The sequence below is a fragment of the Pan troglodytes genome, chromosome 4 (genome assembly GCF_028858775.2).
Source record: "Pan troglodytes isolate AG18354 chromosome 4, NHGRI_mPanTro3-v2.0_pri, whole genome shotgun sequence".
NCBI classification, from domain to species: Eukaryota; Metazoa; Chordata; class Mammalia; order Primates; family Hominidae; genus Pan; species Pan troglodytes.
This window is the reverse complement of record NC_072402.2, coordinates 114,972,959-114,985,951: the sequence shown is the minus strand read 5'-3', so window position 1 is coordinate 114,985,951 and position 12,993 is coordinate 114,972,959. Positions and strand designations below refer to the sequence as shown.

Sequence of the window (12,993 nt, the reverse complement as noted above, 5' to 3'; positions counted from 1 at the left end):
ATGCAGAGCTCATACCACTGGTAGAGCCAGTTTCTCACCTTCTGGGTCCTTATGGCCCGTAGAAAAAAGGCATATGAATTTGACTGGAGCTTTGCAATGCAAAGAAGCCAGGAGCATTGAAAATCAAGGAAGGAGGGTGTGCAGACAGTGGCACCAAACTAGCCATGCCAGGCTCAGAGGTACTCTATCAAGTGCTGGCATGATAGGTGGTGCTTGCCATGGCATCTATGTAGAGCAGTGGCAGCAAGGTTGTCACCAAAAAGATTGCATGACATGATTTTGCTATGGTTTTTGCTGACAGTCTTCTGTTACTCTTCCAGGTATTTTATTATCTAAATTCATTTTCTGATTAAAGAAACCAGAATCAGGTCCTACTGCTTCACTTAAAAATACTGACTGATATAACTAGCCAGCACAAATCGACAATAGAAAATATTAAAGTGATCAATATTGAATTGGGTGATCAAAACAAATAAGATGATGTAACTGTCTACCTAGAAATTTCGAGTCAACTAAAAAACGTTAGAAATAATAATAGAAGTCATTAAATGTAATCATATTCTTATATAAAAAGGAAATATACATGGAGTGCAATAGAAGAGAAAATCCCATTTGCACTGGTATTCACACACAAAGTAATAATATGTTGAAATAAACATAACAACGTTCAAGACTTATATAGGGAACTCTACATAAAAATATATGAAATGACATTAAATTATATTTAAGTAAATGCAAAAATAGAATGTATTCTTGGATAGGAAGTTTATAAATATTAATTCATTCTAAACTCATATGTATATGAAATGTGATTATAATTAAATAACAAAAGGCAGAATGTTATCAAGTCCCCATTTGAAAAGGAGATGGAAATATCTAAAACAATTCTGAGAAGACAGATGAAAAGAGAATAATCTTGCTAGATATTAAAATATCATACAAATTTCAAAACCTTTGACATATTAATATATTAAATTTTCTTTGTGTCAACATATTAAAGTACTTTGGAGCTGCATAAATAAAAAGTGGTTTAAAGGAGCAGAATAGAGGCCAAAATAAATTATAATAAATATGGGATTTTGATTTACTACAAGGATGCAAACCAGTGGGGAAAGAGGGTGATATGCTTAGGCTTTGTGTCCCCACCCAAATCTCATCTTGAATTGTAATCTCCAGGTGTTTAGGGAGAGACCTGTTGGAAAGTGACTGGATTATTGGGGTGGTTTCCCCCATGCTGTTCTTGCAATATTGCGTGAATTCTCACAAGATCTGATGGTTTTATAAATGGTAGTTTTTCCTTAGCTGACACACACTTGCTCTCTCTCATCTGCTGCCATGTAAGACATGCCTCTTCCTTTTCTACCATGATTGTAAATTTCCTGAGGCCTTCCAGCCATGCAGAACTATGAGTCAATTAAACCTCTTTCCCTTATACATTACCAAGTCTCAGGTATTCCTTTATAGCAATGTGAAAATGGACTAATACAGAGGGACTGAAGGACTCATTCAGTGATTGGTATTTGAATAACAGGCTGCCATTTGGAACTGTGTAAACAGAAACTTTTCCTTTTACATGACTGTTTTGCCTTAGCTTGCTAGAGCTGCCATAATACACACAAAATACTGGGTGGCTTAAACAACAGTGAATTATTTTCTTACAATTCTGGAGTCTAGAAGTCCAAGATCAAGATGTCAGCAAGGATGGTTTCTTCTGAGGCTACTCTCCTAGGCTTGTGGATGGACATCTTCTGGTTTTTCCTCGTGGTCTTCCTCAGTATCCTTTTCTGTTATCAGAAAAGACATCAGCCGTTTTAGGTTAGGGCCCACCCTAATGACTTCATTTTACCTTAATTACCTTTTTAAACGTCCTGTTTCCAAATACAGTCCCACTCTGGGTACTGGAGATTAGGACTTCAATATTTGAATTCTGAAAGGACATAATTAATCTCATTAGGAAGTGGGCACCCAGACCACCAGCAATCTTAAATCTCAACCTAGAATCAGAAACTCTGGGTGTGGGTCCCAATTATGTGTACTTAATAAGTCCTCCAGGTGATTCTGAAGCATACTAAAGTTTGAAAACTACTCCTTAAACAAAAATGATTTCCAAATTATTAAGTAAAAAAACAAAATTAAGAGTTAGCATTGGGTTGAATAGTGAACCCCTCGAAATTCATGTCCACTCCAAAGCTTAGAATGTAAACTTATATGAAAATAAGGGATTTGCAATATAATTAGCTTAATTAAAATAAGGTTATCTTGAATTAGGGTGGGTAATAATCCAATGACTAGTGTTCTTCAAGAAAAGCAAAGGAACACAGACATGCAAAGAGAATGTCCATATAATGATGGAGGTAGAAATTAGAGTAATGTATCCACCAGCAAAAAACATCAAAACTTGTGGGCAACTACCAGAAGCTGGGAGAAACAAGGAAGGATCCTACGCTAGGGGAATGACTTCACACAGGGCAAGACCCTGCCAATGCCATGATTTCAGATGTCTGCGCTCTAGAGCTGTGTGAAAATACATTTTTGTTGTTTTAGGTGACCAAGTTTGTGGTGCTTTGTTACAGCAGCCCTGCAAAACTAATACAGAGTATTAAAATTTGAATTTAATTATTTTTTAGTGCAGCAGACTTTTTATAAACAGAATATAAAACTCAGAAAAGAAAAACCTCCACATGGTAAGAAAAGTGCAATGTCAAAGAAAACAAATGATAAACTGGAAAGGGTATTAGTAATACTTACAAGAGGTCACTTTTTTTTAATTTACAAAGCGTTCATAAAAATAAATAAGATGGTTAATAGAAATAAAATGTGAAAATGTGAGAGGACACTTTGAGGAAAAATGCCAAAATGCCAAAAAATGTGTTAAACCATGGTCAATGGCATTATTAAATTAATGCAAATTAAATCAGCAAGACATGATTCTTTTCATCTATCAGAATAACACATTAAGTTATAATGTTTAATGGTGGTAAATTTTAGAAATATAGGCAATCCCTTACATTCTTGGAGGAAGATAAATTTCACCTTTTCCATAAAGCAATTTGACCATATTGTAGGTTTTTAAATGCACACAGCAATGCGATGACTGAAAATTTACATACTAAATTATTTCAAGATATATGTAAAATAATATTTCTGGCACGATTCTTTGCTACCAAAAAACCCCTGCAAATAGTCTACATATCCACCTATGTGATATAAACCAATTTAATTATGAGGTATCTGAATTAAGAAATAATAAGTCGTTAATAAAATGGAATGAGATCATGTTCTTTGCAGGGACATGGATGGAGCTGGAAGCCATTATCCTCAGCAAACTAACACAGGAACAGAAAACCAAACACTGCATGTTCTCGTTTATAAGTGGAGCTGAACAATGAGAACACATGGACACAGGGAGGGGAACATCACAGGGAGGGGATGCAGGGGAAGGACAGCATCAGAATAAATAGCTAATGGATGCTGAACTTAATACCTAGGTGATGGGCTGATAGTTGAAGCAAACCAGCATAGGTTTACCCATGAAACAAACCTGCACGTCCTACACATGTATCCTGGAACTTAAATAAAATTCAGTTTTTTTAAAAAAAGAAATAATAAGGCATTAAAAGACTGAGGTAGATTTCTACGTATTAATATGGAAAAATATTTGGTATGTTAAACGAAGATATTCAGGGGCAGAAAATGGAAGCTTAATTCTTTTTGTGTAAATAAAATAAGATGCGCTCACAAAAAAATATATTTCTAGAAGAAATCACAAGGAATTATTAACAGTAGATATCTTTGATAAAGGGTTTGGGGATATAAGAAAGGAAGCTCTTTTTTTCACATGTTGCTCATCTTTATGATTTAACTACTCTAAGCATAACTATTTAGAGATACAGATAAGAAAACCTGCATAAATATTGTGCCAGTTTATTTTATCTGGATGGTGAGATTATGGGCTATTTTAATGTTTTTTAATTATTATTTTATGTGCAAAAACCTCTCATATTTTATAGCTGCAAAAAGGCCTGAGATAACTTTCGACTTAATTGCTTTACAAACTAAAAAATAAAAAAAAATATGGACAAGCTTTCCATACTGTTTCCTAGTACTCATCAACAATAAGTAAGTGTTGTAACTAAGAATCCTTTGAATAAGTCATTTTGTAAATCAAGGGACTAGAATGATGTTGTATGATATAAAGAAACAGCACAGCCACCAGCCTTGTCTTAGAATTTGAAGGGACCAGTTTTGATATGCTGCTCTGTTGGTGGCCTATGACAGTAAGCAATGATGGTGAACTTGGATTTTTGATCTTTCAAACAGAGACTGTCTTTATTATCATTCACTCTAATACCTCTGCCAAGCAAGGCGAGAAAAGATGTGGGGAAGGAAGGATGTTTAGATAATTCAAGGTAAATAATTTACTCCACATAATAGATGATAAATGGTAGCTAAGAGCTCAAGCTCTGGGTCAGGGGACTTTGTCTTTAAATTTCAGCTTCAATGTGACTTAATTTATTGCCTGAAGCAACTCAGCTTCTTGGTGTCTGTTTTCCCATCTGAAACAAGGACAATAATTAGCTTCTGCACATAGGGTGATTGTATTAAGTGAACAAATGCAGATACTCTGCACAGGGCCTGAGAAGGAGCAGCACTTAAAAAAGAAAAAAATTCGCCATATAAAGTGTTATCTTGGAAAAAGACAAGGAATTCATGTATTTACAATTGCAGTTATAATAATATATGAAACAGATACCATGAACAAGTCCAAAGGATCATGCAAATAAATTGCATTGTAGCTGACTGCAGATTGGAGCAAAGCTGACTATTTTAAAAAGAGCAGACATGCACATTTAAATGATGTTAGAAATAAATTATGTGTTTTCTACATATCAGACCCATTTCCACTCCATATAGCACATTTTAACTTTTGATTGAGAATAAGATTCATTTTAACTTTTTTATTCAAAACTGTTAGCAGCACGAATCCATGTGGGTCTGCAGCAACTCAATTCTTGCTCAGAGGAAAGAATTCACCCAATGGGGATATGGCAGAGTGAGAGACGGAGGCAAGTTTTAAATGAGGAGTCAAAGTTTATTAAAAAGTTTTAGAGTGGAATGAAAGGAAGTAAAGTATACTTGGAAGAAGGCCAAGTGGGAGAGTTGGGAGATTCAAGTACATGGTTTCACTTTGGTTTGGGGTTTTACATGTTGTCATGCTTCTGGGGTCTTGAATCTCTTCTCCCCTAATTCTTCCCCTGGGGTGGGCTGTCCCCATGGACAGTGGCCTGTCAACCCTTGGGAGGGGCTGCATGCGCAGTGTGTTTACTGAAATTGTGCACATGTTCATTTGAGCCATTTCCCTTACTAGTCAAGTGTTCCTAGAGGGAAGTCATATACCAGTTAAACTGCCATTTTTCCTCTTAGTGCACATGCCTGAGCCCACTCGCCCAACTCCTATGACCTTATCGGAAAGTTGCTGATCACCAGTTCTGGTGTTTTTTATCTATTGGGAGATTGCCTTTCCCTGGTGCTGGCTGCATCCAATTATTATTTTAGAGAGAGACAGTTTAACAACCACCTTACCATCACCTTATGGTCACCTGATAATCATGGTGGTGAGTGGAGGAAGGGTTCTGCCCTGCTCATGTCTGCCTAACTACCTACTCTAACAAAACCAATGACACAGTTATCGAAGTAAAAAATAAACCTTTCCCCACATTTCAACATGAAGTTGTGCATTTCACTTGTAACTAATACATAGTTACATATTAGGTGCTCCAGGAATCACCTAGATTTTAGTGACAAGATAAAAGATGTTTGGTTTTCACAGTGCCAGTTCATTTGCTTGTTTGCATGTTTGTTTTGTGACCCCTGGTAAGTCTGCTGTCTTGAGGGAGGTGATGTCCTGATAATCCACTGAATTTATAGTTATTCCTTTTTTGCAGAACCAACAACATACAGAACAACAACAACAAAAACTTTCCTAAACTGAGTTGTCTTTTTCTTTTTTTGTGTGTATTGACAGATGTTTAAAAACCAAACAATACTTACTTGTTTTAACATCTTCCTCAGACATTCTTTTTTAATGTAAAAGAACATATTGAGTTACCTGGATGAAGCTGAGTGTTGCCATCTTCTCTGAGTAAAACTGCAATATGAGATGCTTTGTGCTAAGAGTTAGCAAACACTCCTCATGGGTTCCCTAGAGCAGAGGACCTCAAAATGGGATCTATGACCAGGTTTTAGGGGTCAGTAATCCCCCTGAATTCGTATGTAATGTTTTATGTGTATATACATCACTTCCATTACATATTAAGATAAGTCTTTTATCTAAAAATTCTGCATTTCTACAGGGCACAAACCCCAACATATTTTAGAACTTTCAACCAGATGAAGTTTGGTAGGCCTATCACTCAATTGCTGAGATATTGAGAGAGAAGTAACAAATAAGGTCAGCTTGAAAGCATACTGTTTGTGATTAAAAGGAATAATTTGGTGATCCACTTGGAGAGAGTAACAAAATCTGCATTCTAAGTCTAGCTAACTATGAGTCTCTTTGTAGAATGCGAAGGTCTTGGTTTTTCTCCATTCACATAGTGTGTAAAACATGGTCACTGAATAAGCATATTCTAATCAAAGTTGAGTGTTGTTTTATAATTTTGTTTTACCTATTTTTCCTTTAGTTTAGTACACAGAAAAACATTTTTGTAAACCTAAGCTGTAAAGTCTTTTCTGCCGCTTTTTAGGAGAATCTAAATTGAGTTTTAAATAAGGGAAGGGAAATTGGAGTATAAATATCCTTATGTTTATAATAGCTTTGCCCTTGTAGTTGGATGTAGGTGTCTTTTACACATGGGGAGAATTGGGTTCAATATGTTTTTTAAAGCAAAACAAATATCACAATCTAAAGTATAAGTCAATATATATTTTTGACCCAAATTATATTCATACTGATATGATTGAAAAAGACAATGAAAAAGTCAAACTTTCGTTCCATTGTTGGAATAGTATATCATGAAGAAAGCATTTGTGGGTTGTCTCTAAGAAATTTGGGGGGGTTATTGAAAACTTTTTATTCTCTATAATAAGAATCATCATTTCTCTATAATAAGAATCATCATCTCTATAATTGGAATCATCATTCAAGTTGTTATGGGACTTGAGAGCATATTCAGAACTTTTCTCTGAGGGTCTGTTATGGAATACAGTTAGAAAACTCCATCTAGTCAGGTTTAAATTATGAATGTTTTGACTCTGTTTGGGGCATGTGAGACAAATTATACATCCTGGTCAGCACACTCCTTCTGGGATGGAGCTGCCTGTTTCTATAATCATTGATGCACTCATAAACAAAGGAAGACATCTTTTCCAATAAAAGATTTCAAGTATACAATTTGCAGCCCTGAGTGTAAAATGCCCCAAAATAATATGAATAGACAAAGTAGCTTAAATTCCCTTCCGATTAGAGGTCATAAAATATGAACATGCTATTTAAATACAACTCAAGAAGAAAAATGAAAAACAGACTACATTTTCTTATGGTACAAATGCTCAGCCTTACAAATATTTGCAGAGGAAAAAATTGAAAGCGTGCGTCTTGATACATGCTATAATACAAATGCATGCTAGAACCAGGTTCTTGTGAATTATACCCTCTTCTCAGACACACAAGCACAATCTTCCATTTCTTGGCTGTCTGTGGATTAGAAAGAGCACAAATCTGATTTTTCTTTCAAAGGTATCTTTCTCTCTTTGTCTTGGCTTTATCTCAGTTCATTTTCCTCTTAGTGTTCATTTGACAAGCATTTTTTGTTGTCACCCACATGTCACCCATATATGTATATTCATATTCAATCCACTTAGCAAAGTAAGGTCAGAAATGGCTTAAAATAACCATCAGTATATTGATTACCTAGCCAGTAATTTGTGAGATAAAATTTAAGTTCGCCGATATCAAAGCTCATAATATCCGAAGATGTCTTCTTTTTAACTTAAAGCTGGCACTTTTCTGTGGAGAGCTAACAAGTTCTGGTTAAATAGTCACCTCTGCAGAATATGAGATGTAAAACATCCCTCCCACAAATAATCAACCTGAGTGCCAACAATAAAGCAGTATGAGTCACATCTAGAGAATTAACAAACAATAAGAACTCAATCAAAAGCCAGTCTCTTTTTATCACTATGAGCCAGACATTTAAATGCTATCAGTGATAAAGTATTTTCCTGAAAAAATATCTTGTTGGCCAAATTCTAAACAGTTGCTTTGTTTACTGCTGAATTTCAATAATATTTAGTCAGCCTTCAAAATAGCATATATTTATCATTTGCCCTATAGAAAAAAGTGTATTCCACAGGGATGTTAATTTGGACAATTACTCTTACCTCATCAGGTCTGATACCATGACATCTGTGGATTCACTTACACATCTGCCTTAGAACTAAGACTATCACAATTCAACCTTATTCAACCTTGTGTTGGCCACAGTACCTCCAACCTCTGTAGCACCACATATTCCTTTGTTTAAACAGTTGATTCTAAGTTAAAAATATTAGCACCCTGATGGGAAAGATGAAGAGACAGAACTTGAGTTATATCAGTTGTATCATTCTTTGTAACCATCTAGAGTTTTTAATGGTGTTTAAAATTTAAAACAGTGAACTAGAATATGAACTGTGAAGTGTAATATTTTTGTTTCAGATGTGTAAATCTTAGTTCACACATTAAATCTTTTACTTAATTTCAAAGTCTTTAAAATTGATATTTATTAATCTTCTATAATTGTTATAAAATGTTTAATAAATCCAGAAAAATTATAATTATTAATGTTTTACATGATTATTATTGAAAATATTTTTTCATACAGAAATGTTGACATATATGTTAATTATGCCACTGATTGCAAGCTTAATCCCATATTAATTATAAAGTAGTATCTAATCAACTATTTGGTGACTCTCATGATTAATCTAATATTGTCATGTAAAATAGCTGTTAGTACAGCCAAAACTCTATGTCTCTCAGAATTCAGGTGCCTAGGCATTTTTGATATACATAGCTCTTAGAGGCTGTTGAGTTCAGAGATAGAAACTTAATAAGAAATGAGACTTAGGGGGAATATCTGAAAATCTTACTCCCAAAGGCCATTTACACATGCTCATGTGCACATGCACACACAGAAACTCACGCACACACACAAAACAAGTAGAATGATGGAGATAGAGAAGTACATACTTCTCAGACTCACATGTTTTGAAGCTTTCACTCTTGTTTCTCTGGAACATGTTTAATAAAAGAATTCAGTTTTGCCTCTCAGCCCCAAATTCCCTGACGCAGGACTTTTATCTCTCATCTCTAGGTAATCTCCATTTTTCTCCTGTCCTCCAACATATACATCCCTAATACCCTAAAAGTATCATAGTGGTTGGCAATTAATACCAGTTTGAGTCTGAAACCAGCTCAAGCCTCATTTCAAAAAAGCCCGTATGTAGACTACTCAGAAAACTGACTTCCAGAGAGAACTGTTTATTTTGAGCTGAAGAAGTTCTATCTATCTTTCTTCACTACAAGCAAGTGGCACAAAGGTCACTCTGCCCTGAAAAACGATTTAATCAGAGGTTACGTGCTTTTCTGCTGTCCCGTCTTTATCCTGCAAGTGACCAGGTATCAAGTCTACTTGCATAACCTAGGAAATAAGAAAGAATAAATGTGTCCTAATTATAACCTGTTATTAAGGTTAGAACATTTCTGATGTGACAAGTCTGCACAGTATCCCAAGGAATTTTTAGGCTTCCATCTAAACTATGTCTTATATATAATGTGTAATCTGCTGTTGGTAATGGCCTGTATGACAAAAGGATACACTTTCTTTGATGGTATAGTTTATCACACCCATAAAAGGCCATGCATAATTATTCTCCTAAATATGCAGATATTTTCCTAAAATTTGGACTATTTAGCTGAAACTGTTTTAACACTGGGCATGGTCCATGTCCAAGTAAAGAACTTAGAAGAGAATGCATAGGTTTTGGAATCTGTTAAAATGTCATTACTGTCAAGAATGTGACATATGGGGATAATTAGCTATTGTAGTCACCATGGACGCTATAGACTGTATTCTGGAATGTTACTAGAGCAAGCCTTCTCAGCATATTTTACATAATTTGGCAGTCTTCTTTACGAGCAATTCTAAAAAGAGTGGGCCACAAATTAACACAATAAAAATTATATTAAAAATAATTTCTCTCATTTTTCAATTTATTCAGTCTCTGCCAGATTTAGACCAGGATATCTATTTTAAGGATCCTGAATAGAATGCAATCTTGCTCTTCTCAAGAAATGGATTGGGGTCCACTGTCAGTGCTTGTGGATCTTCTCTGTTTCTATTTATCATTTATTTAGGAAACTGGCTCTGAGTGAACAAAATATACCTCATTGGATTCTGAGGCTATCATTTCAGAAAACTCTAGCATCTCTGTATGACTACATTGTATCTTTATCTTTTTCTTGATTAAACCTCAAGTATTATCAAATAATCCTTCTAACAACACAAACATGATTTTTTTCTTTCTCAAAATTAAGGAACTGTTTTTGTTACCAGTAATTTATTCATTCAGATATTCTTTAGAACAGCAGTTGGTAAATTACAGCTTATAGGTCAACCTCGCCCATATTTGTAAATAAAGATTGCTTGAAACAGATATTCTCAATTGTTCATGTATTGTCTTTGGCTGTTTTCTCACTACAAAAGCAGAATTGAGTAACTATGACAAAGCCCAGGCATAACCTAAAATATTAATAATATAAACTTTATAGAAAAAGTTTACCAACCCTTAGGTTAATCAGATATTTATTGGGCACCTATTTTATATTAACCACTGTGCTGAGCACCAAAAATGTAACGGTGATGAAAATTTCCAAAATTCCGTAGTTAAATTATGATGGATTTAGTAGCAGAAAATATGAGTAGGAAGAATAAGGACACAAACTAGACATATTATTCAAATAGATAATATAAACTCTGAAGAGGAAGGCATTCTCCATTAATTAAAATAATATTTGAAGAAACCTATCACGTATTCTTCAGTACAGTGACAAAGAGCACAAAAATTTTAATCTACTCTCTAATGCTCATGACTCCTAATATTATTGTGTTCAAAGACCACATCATGAGGAAGCTATCCATCAATATTCTACCAGAGGATTATATTTCAAAGTGAGATATCTGCAGATGGAGAAAAAAATCAATTTTTTATGTGATTTTTAAAGGCTTTCATTATACCTGAAAATTATTTTATATATTTCTTCTCCAGTGGGAAATCAAAATATCACATTTTTCTGTACTGTGAAGGTTGAGCACAAAGATGATGATGACATTGCAGACACCTATGTGCAATTTATTTTTATTCACTTTCTTTGAAGCAGCAACACTTAAGGTTTATATGACTATTTCTAGTTAACTTTATTCTATGACATCAAGCCAGTCATCTTCTAACTGGCCTGCCCTAACCACTTTAGACCTTGGCTTTGATGTGCCCATCCATAGATAAATATAAAACACAAAACAAGTATCTTTCAATTAATCTGTGTATGACATTCTAATTTCAGAAATATAAATTCGAAATACACGTAAATGTCTTCAATGTGTCTAAAGGGACAACATGCATTCTAACTACTCTCCTTGACGTTTCTCTTCTGACCTCTAATATATTAAAAAGATAGGCTTTCTTCTGAACCTGGAATCACTTTCCTCTGTGCTGTAGAAAATTAGATGGGCATTCTTCAACACAAAGGTGAACTTAACTTTGTTCATCTTAATAAGGCTGCATTTTTGTTTTATTGTTTATTTCTTTTGTGTATTTATTTATTTATTTATTTATTTGAGACAGAGTCTCACTCTGTAGCCCAGGTTGGCATGCAGTGGTACCATCTCGGCTCACTGTAACCTCCACCTCCTAGGTTCAGACGATTCTCCTGCCTCAGCCTCCCAAGTAGCTGGGAATACAGTCACGTGCCACCACATCTGGCTCTTTTTTTTTTTTTTTTGTATTTTTAGTAGAGACGGGGTTTCACGTGTTGGCCAGGCTGGTCTCAAACTCCTGACCTCAGGTGATCCACTTGCCTCGACCTCCCAAAGTGCTGGGATTACAGGCCTGAGCCACCCCACCTGGCCTGTTGTTTATTTCTTTAATCATGACTCAGGTATTAAACTGAAGTTTTTAGAAAAACCTTCCAAGGGGTCCAGAGATCTGCTATTTAAATATGTGTCAGTGATTTTTATGCGAATCAGAATCATTAAATAATTTTTCAGTTATAACTTTGTTATACTCTCCCTTCCTTCAAAACTGTTATGAAGTAACTTATAATAAAAACATGGCTACAAGATATCTGCAAACAATTAATAGAATACTAAAGGCAGGGATTCATAAATAATGTGGAAGAGATGGAGATAGCCAATGACTGCAAATCTAGCAAGCAAATTAGCTACACTTTGGTGAGTAAGTGCAACAGAAGAAATACATGCAAATATAAATTCAGATGTATTGAAGTGATGTCATTTCTATAATAAAAGTTGTTTATAATTATTTTAGAATAATATAAAGTATGTGATTGAGTTTATAATACAATACCCAGCACACTGTGGGTACTTATATATTTGTCAAATAAAAGGACAGATTGGTTTAATTTAGTTTTGGTAGAGTTTATAGTAGAAGTTAAATACCAGTTGACTTATATGTGGGTCACTAAGTGAAAACATAGTTTTGATAAAGCAATCTTGTATGGATTTTAGTCCATACTAGATTCAATTGTCTTTTACTCATTGTCATAGCATTGTAGTGGAAAAGAAATGAAAAATTTCTTTTCCATTTTCTTATCCCACTTTGATAATAATATCATAGGAAGTATTTAAGAGGGTTAGTTTGCTCAACATCAAAGATCTAAAGTTACTGTAACTATGTAAAAGTGATGACCTCATGTTTAAGGAAATTGTGGAG

General features: G+C 34.6%; 1 long non-coding RNA gene across 2 annotated transcripts in view; it reads right to left on the bottom strand.

The window, feature by feature from the left end:
* Positions 1–10,051, bottom strand: part of LOC129144091 (uncharacterized) — a 58,207-nt gene extending 48,156 nt beyond the window's left edge. Inside the window, exons 1-2 of one of the 2 annotated variants that reach the window (XR_010156979.1) lie at positions 9,246–10,051; positions 1,660–1,784 (exon numbers count right to left, since the gene is read on the bottom strand). This is a non-coding gene — a long non-coding RNA (uncharacterized LOC129144091). The remainder of the gene's footprint in view (positions 1–1,659; positions 1,785–9,245) is intronic. The other variant, XR_010156980.1, reaches the window with a different exon arrangement.
* Positions 10,052–12,993: the final 2,942 nt, after the last annotated feature.